Source organism: Mixophyes fleayi, chromosome 9 (assembly GCF_038048845.1).
Source record: "Mixophyes fleayi isolate aMixFle1 chromosome 9, aMixFle1.hap1, whole genome shotgun sequence".
Lineage (NCBI taxonomy): Eukaryota > Metazoa > Chordata > Amphibia > Anura > Limnodynastidae > Mixophyes > Mixophyes fleayi.
The window spans coordinates 34,144,212-34,160,079 of record NC_134410.1 but is presented as its reverse complement, the minus strand read 5'-3'; the positions used below and the strand labels follow the sequence as shown (position 1 = coordinate 34,160,079).

At 39.9% G+C, this 15,868-nt stretch overlaps 1 protein-coding gene across 3 annotated transcripts in view; it reads left to right on the top strand.

Moving 5' to 3' along the window:
- The window catches only part of MBNL3 (muscleblind like splicing regulator 3), a 113,480-nt gene that overhangs the window by 3,562 nt on the left and 94,050 nt on the right, over positions 1-15,868 (top strand). Inside the window, exon 1 of one of the 3 annotated variants that reach the window (XM_075187247.1) lies at positions 15,265-15,529. The exons of the other annotated variants lie outside the window; for them this stretch is intronic. The gene's annotated coding sequence lies outside the window, so the exon portion shown is untranslated. Of the gene's footprint in view, positions 1-15,264; positions 15,530-15,868 lie in introns of those variants that run through there. 3 annotated transcript variants of the gene reach the window in all.

Here is a 15,868-nt window from a genome sequence, read left to right as displayed (position 1 = left end):
CAACATTGTTTCAACAAAGCAAAATAAGCAAAACATTCTCCTGATTGCTTCAACTCCTATCACTCTGTTGCAGCTTGTCACTTTGTTGCTGTGCTGAAAAACAAAGGCTGCATGTGGCCCTCCAAGCCGTCAGCTGCGGCCCTCAGCGCCTTCCTGCATTATTGATTTGATTGTAATAACACTTGTTCAAGTACCTGCTAATATGTTGTTACAGATAGATGTCTTTCTTTTATCAAAAACATACTAGTACGTTAATTGGCTACTATTAAATTGACCATAGTCTTTCTCAGCCAGTGTGTCTGTGTGTGTTAGGGAATTTAGACTGTTAGCTCCAATGCGGCATGGACTGATGTGAGTTCTCTGTACAGCGCTGTGGTATTAGTGGCGCTATATAAATAGCTGCTCCTGATAACGTATGTTTCAATTTATTACTGAGATTAAGGGTAACATGTGGCCCTTTTGAAGGTTGGAGGGCTCTCCATGTGTATCATGTTGCCTATCACTGCTGCAGAGTAAAAATCTGTGTTTATTTTGTTATTGCCTAACACATTGAATATAAATACAGACTAATAAAAAAATGCAATGCAGATATATTTTCTGGATTAAAGAGGAACTAACTTTATTACAGTTAGCACTTCTACTGCTTCTACCAGCACACTAATAATAGTGTATATAATTATAAAAAGCTCTTGCAGTACTGAGCCATCCTCTTTCAACCCTGACAAATGCAAAAATTAATAAATTCTGCCCCATGTCCCTTTTCCCTTTTACTTTACTGTTCTTTCTTAACATTCTGTTTTCTTTCTTGAGACTTCTTCTCTAAACCTTTTTGTTGTCAATCAGATTATGTAGGTTTATTTACTTTTAAAATTTCAGATTTGAAAGCTGAATCTAATGTCTCCAGTATGGTAACTTAATTTAAAATAAAGTGTTAATATAAAAAAAATCCCCCAAATTGTGTGCTTAGACCACAAATGCCATTATTCCTCCTGTCAGCGGCTTCTATAAATATTAAGAAAATACATCTGGCCACACGGCTGCTGTGAATTGCGCCCTACCTGAGTGACGGGGCAGGATTGCAGTAAATGCTATGACACACAGCTCTATAACTGTAACAGTCAGCAGCTTCACCTCGTCTGATGGGAAGGGCTGACAGGAGTCATAGGCCAGCAAGTCAATAATTTGGAGCAGCGGCTGGATAAATTACAACTCTCCATGTCTGAGAAGGGGAAAGGGATTAAATAGACTGGGTAGAAATAGCAATTCAGATCTCTATTTTGGGCAGGTAAAATGTTGATAGCATGTACATAGGTTTTGGCAGGTTTAGTTGAGCGACAGATGATGTGCAGGGGAGATGTGTAGCCCAAAGTAAACCTCTATCCCATGGCTTTTCAATAGATTACAGTCCCTAAGGTGGGTAGAAGGTAATACAAGTGTTTATGGGAAGAGCACGGGAGCAGGATATCTGTGCCAGAAAATGAAGTTTCAATTGTGTGACTGCTGAGTGATTATCTCATTGTTCTATGCCCTAGAGGAATCCCAGTGCAGTCAGCAAGCACTTCAATACATGACATGCCTTTGCCGCCTGCAACACTTGACTTTTGACATAGGCTGATTGTTCCCTTGTTTAATATTGTTTGATGTATGGTGTATCCCCAATATTCTACAAGTCACCCTGATCTTTGCAGCATGTTCACAGCCTACTGAGTCTTGAACCTCATATAGTCCTAAGAGTGATGTGAGCGCTCTTTTTAAACAAAAGAGGAGCAACCAGAAATGTGATGCCATTATGATACTTGCAATTACAATGTGCCCACATGGGGTGTAAAGACATAAGAAACATAAACAATGAGCATTATATACAATCTGTGTGTGATCTAACCAGCTGCTGGCCCAAATAAACTTTTGCTTTAAAGTACTTCAGTGATGTCACTAGCGCCTAGACCTAGAGTATTGATAGGCTGCATTCTCACTGTACACCATACCCTCCGCTACCAGAGATGCCTATGTTATCTAGTAGTGCACCTAGTTGTGACGAGAGGGAGAAATAGGGAGTAGTACAAAGGCGTAAACTTGGCATCATTGTCCAACTTCCAATACTTTGCAACCATCTCTTTCAACAAAAATAAACATTTATGTTTTTCTCCTAAAATACTGCTGGGTTTAGCCTCACTTATGGCTTAAATGAATCATGACAGTGAAGAGATGTGGGTACTGTCTTTATTACATGTAGCAAAGTTTTTATTGCATTGCTAGGAATGAGACGACTTTGCTGAAGTGCAACACCGGAGAAGCAAAACAGGTCCCATTAAAAGTAAAAGAAGAGACCCAAAAGCCATCCACTTTGAACTGGCGCAGCATTCAAGTCCTTTTGCGGATTGGAAATGGTTGGGCGCCATTCTGCATAGCAAGAAAAAGGTGCCCTCTATTCCCCTTATCTCCTTTCACTATTGTTTTTCTGCAAAAGGAGATCTAGTTTTTGCACTGAGCACAAAGCTAGGCACACAAGTGCAAGGAATGTGCTGGGCCAGACTCCTTCCCTGGGCAAACGTCTGCTCCTCCGCAAACGCCAACATCTTGTTCCATAAACCCACAATAGATATCTATGCACACTTGCTCAAATAAGTCTACGGCGGGTCCAAGACTAAATTGCATTGCGTAGCTGACGTTTTGCGCTCTTAAATAACATCCACTGTGTCCTACCAGATAAGAAATGAACTTGTAATGTATTCCATGCATTCATTTTTATTTATTCCCAGTATCCGAACTGAATTCATAGGCAACAGTGATGTGATTACAACAAAGTACGTTAATAATGGAGAACTGGGCAAGACAATGGATCTTGAACATGATTCAGACATAATTTGGGTCCAAAACAAAAAATACTAGGAGCCCTTGGTCGAAAATCATCAGTTGGCTCCTGGGGAATAAGTATAGAATCTTTCTGGGACCAGATTCCAACAATGCAGCATTTTGTGGTTCTTGATTTGAGAGTTAAGTGCTAGACCATTCAGAATGCAGTTCGATTTCCTTAGCCTTACATTTATTGAAGTATTTGATTTAGACCCACAGTGTCTGCTTATTTATTTTTACATTTAATGAGTTGTATATAATATACCCCTTTAGTATTTGGCCTTCTTCAACTACTGTTTGTTTTATTCTGACTAAGGGTTACGTACAAAGTGCACAATCTTCTTTTTGTCTGCAAGTCCATTTATGGTTTTAATATTGAGAGTGAGTTGACATTGTCTTTATTACATGTGTCATTGTGTGTTTAATAACTGTTATTACATCATCTTCATATGTTTATATAACACCACCAATTCTGCAGCACTGTACAGAGAATATTTGGCATTCACTGGCCCCATTGAAGCTTACAGTCTAAATTGCCTAGAGCACACAGACACATGCATGCTAGTGTTAATTTTGTCGGTAGCCAATCAACGTACCAGTATGTCTTTGGAGTGTGGGAGGAAACCGGAGCACCCAGAGGAAATCCACACAAATACGGGGAGAACATACAAACTCCACACAGATAAGGCCATGGTCGGGAATCAAACTCATGACCCCAGTGCTGTGAGGCAGAAGTGGTAATCGCTGAGCTACCGTGGGTCGAAGTGTCCTTAGAAAAGTTTTTGCCTGCAGCCGTAGAGTGTATCCTGTTATAATTATAGACAACACCCATTCACTGGCACCTCTGGGGGGGTGTTTATTTTCTTACTCAGTAGGAGTCATTTGTGACCACAAAACCGGAGACGCAATGCTTCTTTATGTGCGCAAGTGCCCCTTGTCTGCCAAGTGCTTCATTCCACCTTTAGCTTTGCTTGTTGGGGGACAAACCTAAAAAAGTGCAGGATTGGGACAGTAAGAACATTACATCTTCTTGGCAACTTGCTGCCATCTACTATATTCACCCCTTTCTTAATTTCATCTCTTCAGTTTTTGTGTTGGGTTTGTCTTATTCATGGCTTACATTGATCATGCGTGAGGGTACATGGAGATTATTACATCTCACTTTTGTGTTTTGAAGATTTTTTTATTACATGGGTTAAAATGCATCTGTACCTGTGCTGTCATGCAGGAGTGCAAAGGGTGTCCGGTCTTAAGTATAGGGACCTGACCTGATCTTTGGGACCTCAGAGGTCATGGACAGATGAGGGCTTTTTGCAGCTCCTGTAAATGTGCCTTCTTCACCCCTTTATCCTATTTAAATAAACCTGTCTCGCAAAATTAAATCCTTTTTTTTCAACTAAAGTGAACCATAGCAAGGAGCACCTTCAAATCACCAACTCCTGGTGCAAACTTTTGTGCCTCCTGCAAATGCTGCTAGGAGTAGTTTCGCAAATTAGTGTGTGACATCACAAAAGAACATTTGTTCTGCAATTTTTTTCACTTTTAAATGACCTTTAGTGGAACTAAAATGTGAAACTTTTATACTACTTTACAAAGTTTACATATTTTTTTACTGGGAAAATAGAATGTCATTTTCAGCTTTCCTGAGGTTTGCTGCTACAACGGGATGTAAAGTCATTAGACAAAGACACTTTAGCATTACATGTCTCTTACCTGATGACAGTGGAAGGGTGTTCTAGACGTTATTATTTTTAATTCCTGTTTCTGCGACGTTAAATTGTAGTTAAGTAATGGTTAAGTATCGGCTTACATATCAAGCAAGAGTCAATTACACTACATGTTGAACCTGTGATTTGATCCTGTAATTAGAGTGAATCAGTCACTCATTCTTACTCACACTATTGAATGTCTTGCAGGACTTGGCAGGGTTTGCTTAAACCTGTCTGAGATGTACAACATGGGAATATGAACCTCACTGCCAAATACAGTGTATGTATGTAAATTGCACTAATATATATATATATATATATATATATAATTATAGTGCAGCTTGCATGTGATGTTTTATTTTCTAAATAGGCGCACAGTTAATATGCATAATGTGCTTGTATATGAAACAAAGTTCAGAAATCAAGCTATCCTTTTCTTCTAGCATTCCTGGTTATTTGCCCTGATCTAGTCTTGACAGACACCTGAAGATTTATTCTTATAAACCAGGATTGTTTCACTGTGACTCATTTTTGCCACTGAATATCTGCAGCTCCTCACCCTACCCCATTCCTGCTTATTTGCTTCTTTGGTGAGTAGTGATATGTCTGGGTCCACTAACCTACTGTGAATATCTGGAACCTGATTGTGGTATCATGATCTTCACCAGAAGCACCCTTGTTACCCACAAAGCTAGCTGCCTTATCAGTGGTTAGTCTTTCCTATATCTTTTTTAAGCCTGGATGTTCACTGTTAGGACAGATAGTTAGCCAGACATAAACCAGGGAAAACAGTTTGTAATCAGACAGTCAGGGTCAACAATGTCACAGACTGCAATGTAAAAATCAGAAAAGTAGCTTGGCTCAAAGCAGAGGATAAAACAGGTTGCAAACAATCTGAGTCAGGATAAGAAGTAAAAGTACTTAAAGTTAAAGGTATGGAACTTACAGTATGAAATATTTTAAGCTTAGAATAAGGATAATAATAGTAGTGACATCATATTCTGTCTGTTAAAAATCTATTGGCCTTAACATCATACTTTTTATACAAATACTGTAACTCCCAATTGCTACACAGTATAAAACACCCTCCTATCAAGTTGTGCTTGTGGACCCTGGTGTTTACAGTAACTCATACAGGTTTCTGAGATCATGTTCTGCAGCAGGAAGCCAGTCCTACAGAGGTCGTTTGTTAATTGGGAACTGCCGTGGCTGAGTGCCTTCCCCAAAGAAGACGATACTGTATTTTGTATATTAACAGTGGTGTTTGAGGGAACAGAAATGCTATACTCTTATTTCACTTTTAAATTGTTACAAATATGTAGAATATGCTGAAACTATTTATAGAGCAGTTACAATTAACCCATGTTTATAAGCTGTGTAGGATGGAATTTCTTAGTGATATGGGAGATTTCAGTGATAAATATTGAATTAATTAAGGATTTAACAATAAAGCATGTTCTTCCAATGAAGAAATGTGAACCAGTACACATGTCACGATGTTAAAGAATGCAGTGATGTAGCTAGTTGGGGAATTAGAATGCTCACAGCAGAATAGAGTATTTCAGGAGATGAATGTGCTGATATAAGATGTGGGAGATATGGACCTGTCCACTTGTGTGCTAATGTAAGTGAGGAAAGGGCTGCATGTGGCAGAGGCACTGTCATGATGTGAGGAGGTGAATAGGGGCAAGCTTACTGCGGTGCACTGTATGTCTGTCCCCTCTGAAAATCGGCACAATCGCCTTCTTCCTTAACTTCTGAGTCCACCAGAGCAGGGATCGGAATGGGCCCACCGAAGCACCAGAGGGGCTTCACTGTGAATGCACAAATTGCCGGCAGGCGGGCGCTGGAAATGCCAGCATCAGCCTTGATTTCAGGAACTACAACTAGCAGTGACCTCTTGGATTATGTCCATGTGTGTGGTTCCACAGATCTATGTAGTACAGTTTCTATAATAAGAAGAAGTAGGTCTGTCTATTAAACTGGGCTTTTGCAGTGCTTCAGAACGATGCCAGGCAGATGCTCAACTCTTAGGCCTCACAACTGATGTTATATTACAGGGCAACACAGTGGCTAAGTGGTTAGCACTTCTGCCTCACAGCACTGGGGTCATGAGTTCAATTCCCAACCATGGCCTTATCTGTGTGGAGTTTGTATGTTCTACCCGTGTTTGCATGGGTTTCCTCCAGGTGCTCCGGTTTCCTCCCACATTCCAAAAACATACTAGTAGGTTAATTGGCTGCTAACAAATTGACCCGTGTGTCTGTCTGTGTGTGTGTTAGGGAATTTAGACTGTAAGCCCCAATGGGGCAGGGACGGAATTTGAGCAAGTTCTCTGTACAGCGCAGCGGAATTAGTGGCGCTATATAAATAAATGGTGATGATGATGTATTGCAGGGGTAGGCAACCTGCGGCTCTCCAGGTGTTGTGAAACTACAAATCCCAGCATGCCTTGCCACCTATCTGCTGGTTATCTACTGGCAAAGCATGCTGGGACTTGTAGTTTCACAACACCTGGAGAGCCGCAGGTTGCCTACCCCTGATGTATTGTGTAGAATTGTTAATGCTAGTGCAGGACACGTCGGCAGGACTTTTTACACTATCAGCATTACTGTGGCTTCCACAGTTTCTGAACACTTCTTGCTACATTCAGACTTTTTAAATGCATTGTGATGACTCCAATAACCTCTCGAACAACTGCATGCCAAACGTGTTTAAAATTCAAATGCAATTGGGACAGTATGTCAAATGCAAAGTGTCAGTGGGTAGCTGACCTTAAGCAACTTTTTACAGATGTCAAAGGGATGGGACACAAAACCTATTGGGTAGATTTTAGTTGGGTAGTGACTTTTCAGTTTTGATACTACAATATGCTTTATTAATTACCATGAGTAGAAAGTGTCATATTATCTCAGCAACATGCCATCTCTCCCCATGAAGTGGAGTGACTTGCAAAACTTCCTCCCTGGCTTTATTATCTGTCCATAAGATAAATTGAGAGCTGTGAAACTCACATGTTAGTGTTTTATGTACAGTTATTTATGTATAATTTAAGCCATTGAACTATAACTTTGCCATTCATTGTGGCTTGGCATGATATCAAAGGAAAATGTACTGCAAAATGTAGAACACTTACACAAACCTGCCATCAGGGGGCAGCAGGTACAGCAGCCCCGGCCCCATCATTAGGGAAGCTGTACAGGGGCTTTTGTGGGAGGGCGCACATCCTTTTTGACCATGGAGAAGGACTTTCATACTCCACCATCCCTTAGGTCCAAGGGGTCAAGTCTCACCCCTATACTTATAATGGGACACATTTTGCTCTTACTAGTTGCACTTCTGTGGGTAAAAGCTTATTTCTAAATGTACTTCGACCAGTCTTATAAAAAGCTTCAAACGTGTTACAAGTGGAACATGTAACAGACATTCCCAATTTCTCCTCCCTCTCTTGTTTAATTTGACATAAATGAAGCTAAAAAGTATTGGAGAAAAACCAAAGTTGAAGTTAATGTATGGGGTAGTCCTAAAGTGGCAACAGGGTTTGATGGCAGATATTGACATGATGAAAAAAATCTTACAACGTTTGAAGCTAAGTGCAGATTGATTTTACTAAAGATCCTGCCATGTAATTTCATGTAATAGAAATCTGTCATTCCCTTTTGTTGCCTGGTTTCATAGAATATAAACATTTATGAAAGTTTATTTTTGCTTCCATAAACTGAGTTTTATTCATATAGATATTTGTAAATATTACAAAGGATACACTTTAAATGGTATGTTCCTTTAATACTCCATACACCTTCCACCTCTATACAGTGGAGGGAGCCTCTGTGTGGGCTAATCCAGTCCAATGAAATGCCTTCTGTTTCAGTGATGTCACTATTTCCTAGTGATTTAATTTGCTACCTTTTCATGCATATTGGTTTAGACCACAAAATGGGGACTTTCAATATTGGTTTGTAGGGGTTCCACTTTTATTGTTTACTAATAAGTCTCGGTTTCCCCCCTTCCGTTTTTTTTTTTTTACTTTTTAGTTATGTAAATCTGTTTAAATACATTCCATTCTTTTAGTACACCATCAATGGCATATGAGTTACTTTTTAGGTGCTCAGAAAAAGTAGTAAATCACGTAATTGACCATATGATTCTGTAAAGTGGCAACCTGGTATATTATATATAAAAAGACAAGATGGCTTGCACATACTTTTTAACTGTGTCAGTTTAGTTGGGACAGTCCCAAATTGAGGGCTTTTTCTCACCGTGCCGCCCATGGTCACTTTTGTCCCATCGATCGGAAGTTGTGACCAATCCACTGCTCTGCATAGCAGTGCAACCGTTAACGAGTGTTGTTCGCAACTGACATTTTTACGTACAGGGGTGCATGGTTGTTGGAAGGGGGTAAGACGCCAACTAGAGCTTCAGAAACATGTACACACGATGACATGCTCATGTCCCCTTCCACCATCTGTCTGTAGTCAGAAACTGACAAAGTTGTAAGGTATGCTTCCAGTGTATTGGTTACCTACATGGACAGAAATGCTGCCATTTGAACCAGTGTCAGAATACAATTGACAAGGAAATAGTGACGTTACTGAGACATGAGACACTAATTGCTTGGTCATACTTGCCAACTTTTAAGACCTGTTCTTCGGGAGGTCCCCGTACAAGCTTAGGGGGCGTGGTGACACAGAAGCGTCACCAGAGTCCCACCTACTATTGTAAAACCCCCCGACCCTGAATGGCAGGGGGGAGGGGGTGTTAATGGTGTGATCTTATCATTAAGCCCCGCCTCCACAAGTGTCCGGGAGGTTGCCTGCTCTTATGGGAGCCTCCATTTTCGGGAGAGTAGGAAACAATGGCTTAGGTTTAGCCCCTACAATGACTACCTCCACTGTGTGTAGACAGCATGTGCATCTTAAGCCTCTGAGTGCTGCATTCTCCTACTGAAAAAGGATCCAGCACTTGTTATACAGTAGAATTTTATTCACCATGTGCTGAGTCTCGAGCTATGACAAGGTTTAATGTTTATCACTGAAGAATACAAACATCTGCCTCTTTCATTTCTTTCTAAAGGAAACTGTTTGACAGGCTCTCAAACCCTGCAAAGTATCCTTAGATCTACATGTTTTAAAGCCAACATCTCTCTGCATAGGCGATGAGGACACATTTTGTAGTCTTTTAGCAACAAGAAATGCTATGTGCAAAGTAGTACCAGGATAGTTGAGCTGTTACTTTGATCGGTGCTGCCTGTGCACATACATATTTTAGTGAATTCATTTTGATGAGCGTGCCTATAAAACAGCCTTAGCAAATCTGTAGCTCTAAAGCTGTCATAGAAGCAGAACTCCCCAGTAAACTCTGAGAGCCATCGGTGGCCCTGGCTGCTGTATAGGTTTATGTTTGTATGTGCATCTTTGCTCACAAAGTGTAAAATACATGTGACATAAAGAGTATATCTAATATTTAACAAGGTTTCCATGACAACGATTTTCAATCATCAAAGCAGATACCTATGTAGACCTTGTGTAATAAAGAATTTCTGTGTTTGTTGTAAGTCATTTGATCGGTGATGTAATGTGTGTTAGAAAGACGTATTGTTTGTGTATTTATTTTAGGAAGAAAAGCTACACTTGAGGCTGATGAATGCCAGGTCCCCATATCAAGTTACATAATTTTATAATGCTGATGAAATCTTGTCATACCTGCAAAATTCCATCATGTTTCATTCCTTTGTGCTGTATGTAATATACAGTACAGTATATGGGGATGTCAAAGCGATTTTCTGTAGATGAAAAATGAATAATAATATATGGTTTTGTGGAGTTCTTCTGGCCAAACACAGCAATAGCACCTCCATGCCTGGTGGATTATTTGTTCTAAAGTTATTTGTCAGAGCCAAGGAAGAAATCTGCCACTTTGTCTGTAAAAGGAGCTGTCCGCTTTTGGTACCACCACACTCCCCTTGTAGCTGTTTGGGATGGTCAAACCATGAGACTTCCACCATTAGCTGTACTGAAGTGTTGGTCAACTATACTGACAGCAAAGAGATCCAGTTCAAGTGTATGTCAAACAATGCACACACTTCTGTCCTACCTTAAATAGCTAGACCAGTTCAGTCTGCCAATACCCAGGGCTTCTATGTTCCCATCAGATTAATTTGCAAAAACTAGTTGATGAGGGATGAGATTGGCACACACACAACACAACCGTATGCAACACCAATAAAATTCAGGTTAGGTTATTGATTAGACAGATGGGCACTTTTGGTTTGTGTGTGCAGGTATCTGTTAGCTACACTAACACGCCCCTATGTAATCTGGTTCCTTGTCCTCAACTGTGAGTGGCCAGATCTGTCCAGTTTAACCCATCACATGTATGGCCAAACTGGAATCTAAACCCATCTCGCTGCTGAGCAGCAGGCTTGGCCCATGGGTGGCCAACATTAAAACATATATGTGCTATGTTCATTACTTACATGTAGGTTTTAGAGTTCCAGTGATACTGTTTGCAGGTTCGTATGCTAAGTTGCTGAATATTGGATTAAATAGAAGCGTTTCAGATGCAGCAAATAGTGAGTCAGAGGACGAGAAAGGATATGCATGAGACTTTTCCATTTGTCTAGTAAAAATGAGTCCAACAAAAAGGAATTTTGTAGTCAATTGTTCCCTTTTCATGTTCTAATGGTGCATTGGGTAGTCATGTACAAAAAAGTAGTTTATTTTGCTTCTTTGTAATTTTCAAACATGCCACTTGTATGGAAAGTTTATTCAAAGGTGATGTCCAAACACAATTGAAGATCTCATATACGATTGTTCAGCTGTATTTATCAGCAGTCTTGGTCTATGCCTGATTGATCCCATTTAGATGCTGAACGAAGGTTTGGGATTGTGTTAACACAGCTCCCTTGGCCCCTTCAATGGGCGCTATGTGGTGTTTATATTGCATTTCTTTAGAAGATATCACTAACTTATATATAGCACTTATATTTTTACTCTTATGACCTTGGCTAAAGTGATTGCTTGGGCTTGGCTGGAACTCCAAAAGTGGAGAGCGCTAGTCAATGCTACTATGCAACACGAAAGATATATGTTCACTTGTAGGAAAGCGAAATATTGTAAAATATGGTCCAGATGGTATACTTCCAGGTATCGAGCAAGCTCGGATGACCTGACGACCTCTGAGTAATTTTTCCACTAAAGGAAGGGGGTGGGGGTCTTTTTCAATAATCTGTATTCATAATACACTAGTGTGGTGAGTTTGTTTTTTTTTCCCACCTCTTTTTATGTTGCTTTATTATGTTGGACCTTGCTCATCGATCAAGTTATAAACATACTATATATGTGTATTTTCTTAACTGAGCTAATATTACTGATGAGATGGACATAATGATATATTTATGTATTGTTTTTGTGTTTGTCTTTTTTGAGAAGATTAATAAAAAAACTGAATTAATTTTAAAAAAAATAAAAAATATGCTGGTTGGCTTGGCAATCTTTTTGGTCTTAATGCTAAAATTTGTGGACAGTTAGGTCTGGTTGGCATAATTGCTGAGCGTATATGCTTGTAAGTAATGACGTTGACCTAGGTCATCCTTAAACAATGATGGATAGCTTTTAAAATAAATGCACCACTTTCACATATTGCCTGGACAACTATTTAAAGAATAATGCAATCCTTAGTAAAATGTATATAGTAAGCCTTCCTTCCAACTCCCAGAGTGTTAGCAAGACGTTTGTATCCCTCCGCTGATCTCTGCTTCTGACAGTATGATAGCATCTGATTGGGTGGCTGTAGTAATTGTGTATATTTGAATCTAGGAGTAAGCACTCTAATATCATTAGTTGGTACATAATAGCTTTAGCAAATAGAGGAGCATTGAGACCCTCCTTAATGTTTAGGGGTTTGTTTGTTTTTTTGAGGGGGGGGGGGGGATTGTTTTGGAACCACAAAGCTAGAGGTTTACTTTTCTTTATTTATTTTTCCGCCTTCTTTCATGTGCTTGTAGTAATGTACAGTAGTGCTTACCTTTTCTGTTTTATTTAATTGTGGCTGCCATAATCTGTATTAGCCCATTGTATCTAAACCTGGGCACTGTTCCCTAAAATATTTGTCAGGCTGTGTGCAAATAGGCCAGACAGAACCAGAAAGAGAAGAAAAGGAACAATACAGAAGGAGAACAGTTTGCAAGTGTTATCAATAAAATAAAAAAACGTCAAGCGGTTAAAATTAGATGACTATTATATTAGTGCTCCACGGTCCACAGCTAGACAATAGCTGGAGGTGCGCAAACTAGGGTAGCGCTGGCTTCCATGGAAATTTTTTCCAGGGCTCAAGTTTGTCGCTGACCCAGATCTGATGTTGGCTCTAAATCCAAATTACAGTTAATATGTGGTGATTAATAAGTGTTTTCAGTCGATCAGAATGATTTACTGAATTCACAGTTTGACGGGAGCTGCCAGGCTGCACCTCACCAGAGATCGCTCACTCCCTGCAGCGTCCTCTCCTGGTGAGGAGAGAGGGAAGGAAACTGCAGCAGATCTATTTTGCCACACACTGCTCCCCTTCAGGCATGCCTATACCTTGAAGTGAAAGGGAGCCTGTGATTGGCTGGCAGCCTGAGTTGTAGAAATGACTGGGCTGAGTTCAGGCAGTAGGTTATATGCCCACCATGTTTTAATGTGTCTGGCGTATTTAGAGCATATGTGCAGGTGCAAGACTTAAAGGAACACCATACTTGCCTACTCTCACAGACTGTCCAAGGGACTCCCGAAATCCAGGTAGGTCTCCCCGGGAGAGCAGGCAATTCTCCCACATCCTGCCCCCGACGAGCCTGAATGACGTGATATACCATGAATCTCTTCATTTTGGCCCCTTCCCCTGTGACAAAGACAATTACATTGTGGGAGTGAGGCCAAAATGATGTGATTCGCCCCACACCACCCTCCCACCACACACCCTCCTCTTGGATCTCCCAGAGAGCTAGAAAACAAAGTCTGCAGGTTTGAGGAACAAGTGGTTCTGGGTATAGCTGTTATTTTATCATTTTTGTGAAGTTTGTTACCTGCTTACACTTCTGATTTAAGAGTGATGCATAGAGATGTTTGTGCTTTTGTAACTCCCGTATACAGTGTAATCCTAGTAAACTTTTATTTTATTTTCTCCTCATTTTGTGTGATGGACTTTATTTTAGGGAACATAGTGGGTGTATATGTGTGAATAAGATAGCTGTATGGTGGTGTATAAATTTCAGCCTAGTATTGCATGTTATTGCTTGGTTGATATTCTATTATGTGCTGATCCATAGTGGAGCAGTATGGGTGTCTTGCTGTGTTCCTATTGGTTGTTTGTGATTACACTGCAATTTTGTATTGTGTGGATGACAGTCAAGGTCATTTCCACATAGCAGGACTCGTGAGGCACTGATGCACGCCACCTTTGAGCCATTTCCTGATCCATACATGCATCTACTGTGCAAGATCATTGCGATTTTGAAGATGGAACTCAAAGGTGCATGTTTTGCATGAAGTGCTATCTTTATTCCAAGTGACATCTAAAATAAACAAACAAAAAAATTGATTTAGGGATGCATATTTATTTGCAATGGATATATTTATCTACAAGGGACATATTTGATAGGAATTGGGCCATTCACACAAAATAAAATGGCACATTTTGGTTCCTGACCCATAGGTTGAGATCAAGTTGGTGTCAGATGGATGCTTTGAATGTTTTCCAACTAAAAAAAGAGGTAGCTGATACATTAGGGTCAATGGAGAACACTCATCTCATGTTACATGGGAGCGACCAAACTTTGAGAACATTGAATCACTCCTGTGAGCATTTTTGGCATGGAGCGTTGTGAGCTGAACGAGTGTTTGTGCTTTCCTAGCTGAAATAGCCCTAGTAGTCAAAGTGCCAGTCTGATGCCAGCCTTAGGGTACATAAGCATTGGCTATTTTTAAATGTGTTTTAAACATTTGCAGAATGTGTGTAAATATGGTTGACACTACAAATCAATGCTCCCAGTGTAACCATACAATAGGCGTTTTCACTTGTGTTGCATTCCACTTGTCAGCGTTTATAAAAACCTGCATTTGCCATGCCGGCGTGTATGCAGCCTTAGAGTGGTGCTGCGAAATCATAGACAAGTATTCTGCTTATTTTTACTTTGTAGCTATTGCATTGTAGCTATGATTGGTAATAAAAAAATATTTGTTTAATCGGTATGTCTGGTGTTTCAATTTGTTTTTCATTTATCATGTAATGTGCTATGGATCATTGTGTTCTGTATATGCGGACCTTTTGTGGTTCCTTTATAAAGAAAAGATAATATTAATAATAGTGTAGCAAATAATGTTTAGAATCCTCTTACTCCTTGCTTTACAGTGAGGAACTGTGTGCATATCACTCCTGAGTGCACTGTATAAACACAGGTCACTTGTGGAGATTTATATCATGATGGCTTAAAAATGTATTCTGGGAAACATTGTATTTTATGGCTGTCCCTAAATGCAGAAAGAGAGAGACTGTGTAATTTGATATGTTCTTGAAAGCTTTGCTGAGGGTAGCATGCTGCAGACATAAGCTGTGTCAATAGGAACTCTATTCAGTCTGTGCGAACAGCCTCGTGACCCATGTGTGATTGGCAGATAGTGCAAGGGAGGGCCTTTCTTTAGAAAGAGCTCTCATTTTGGCGGCACTTCTGACTGACTGATTTCCTGACTGCTTTCTCATTTTCTTCTCTCGGACGGTGAGACCTTGTGCACACTAGTATTTCTCACTTTTCTGGGTTATCGCTGGAATACAACACGTTGGAGTTTTGCAGAAGGTGGACAGTCTTTTTTTTTTTTTTTGTTTTTTTTTTTCTGTTCATGCTAATCTCTGGAAAATGCTGCTTTGGCTAATGAGAGGTTTCCAGTCGGAGAAGAGAATGATGTACAGGATCACCTTACAAAACCAGTTGCCAGGTGTGTTTGTGTGAGAGCCAAGACTATAGCACTATACTGTGTGTATATATGAAATTTCTAGGTGAAAGTACATCTGTTTAGGGGAGAACAGTCTGTCTGTGTAGGTGTGTACGCCTGTGTTCTGTAGGCTGGCCAGACCTCACCTTTAACACAGCACGCATTCAGAAAATACATTCTGCAGAGCTGATCTGCAACTGTGGCAGTTCTGCAGCATGCACTGTTTATCTATACACATACACCAGTACTCAAGTTTATAGAGATATAGATATATATATATATATATATATATATATATATATATATATATATATATATATATATATAATTATTATTATTATT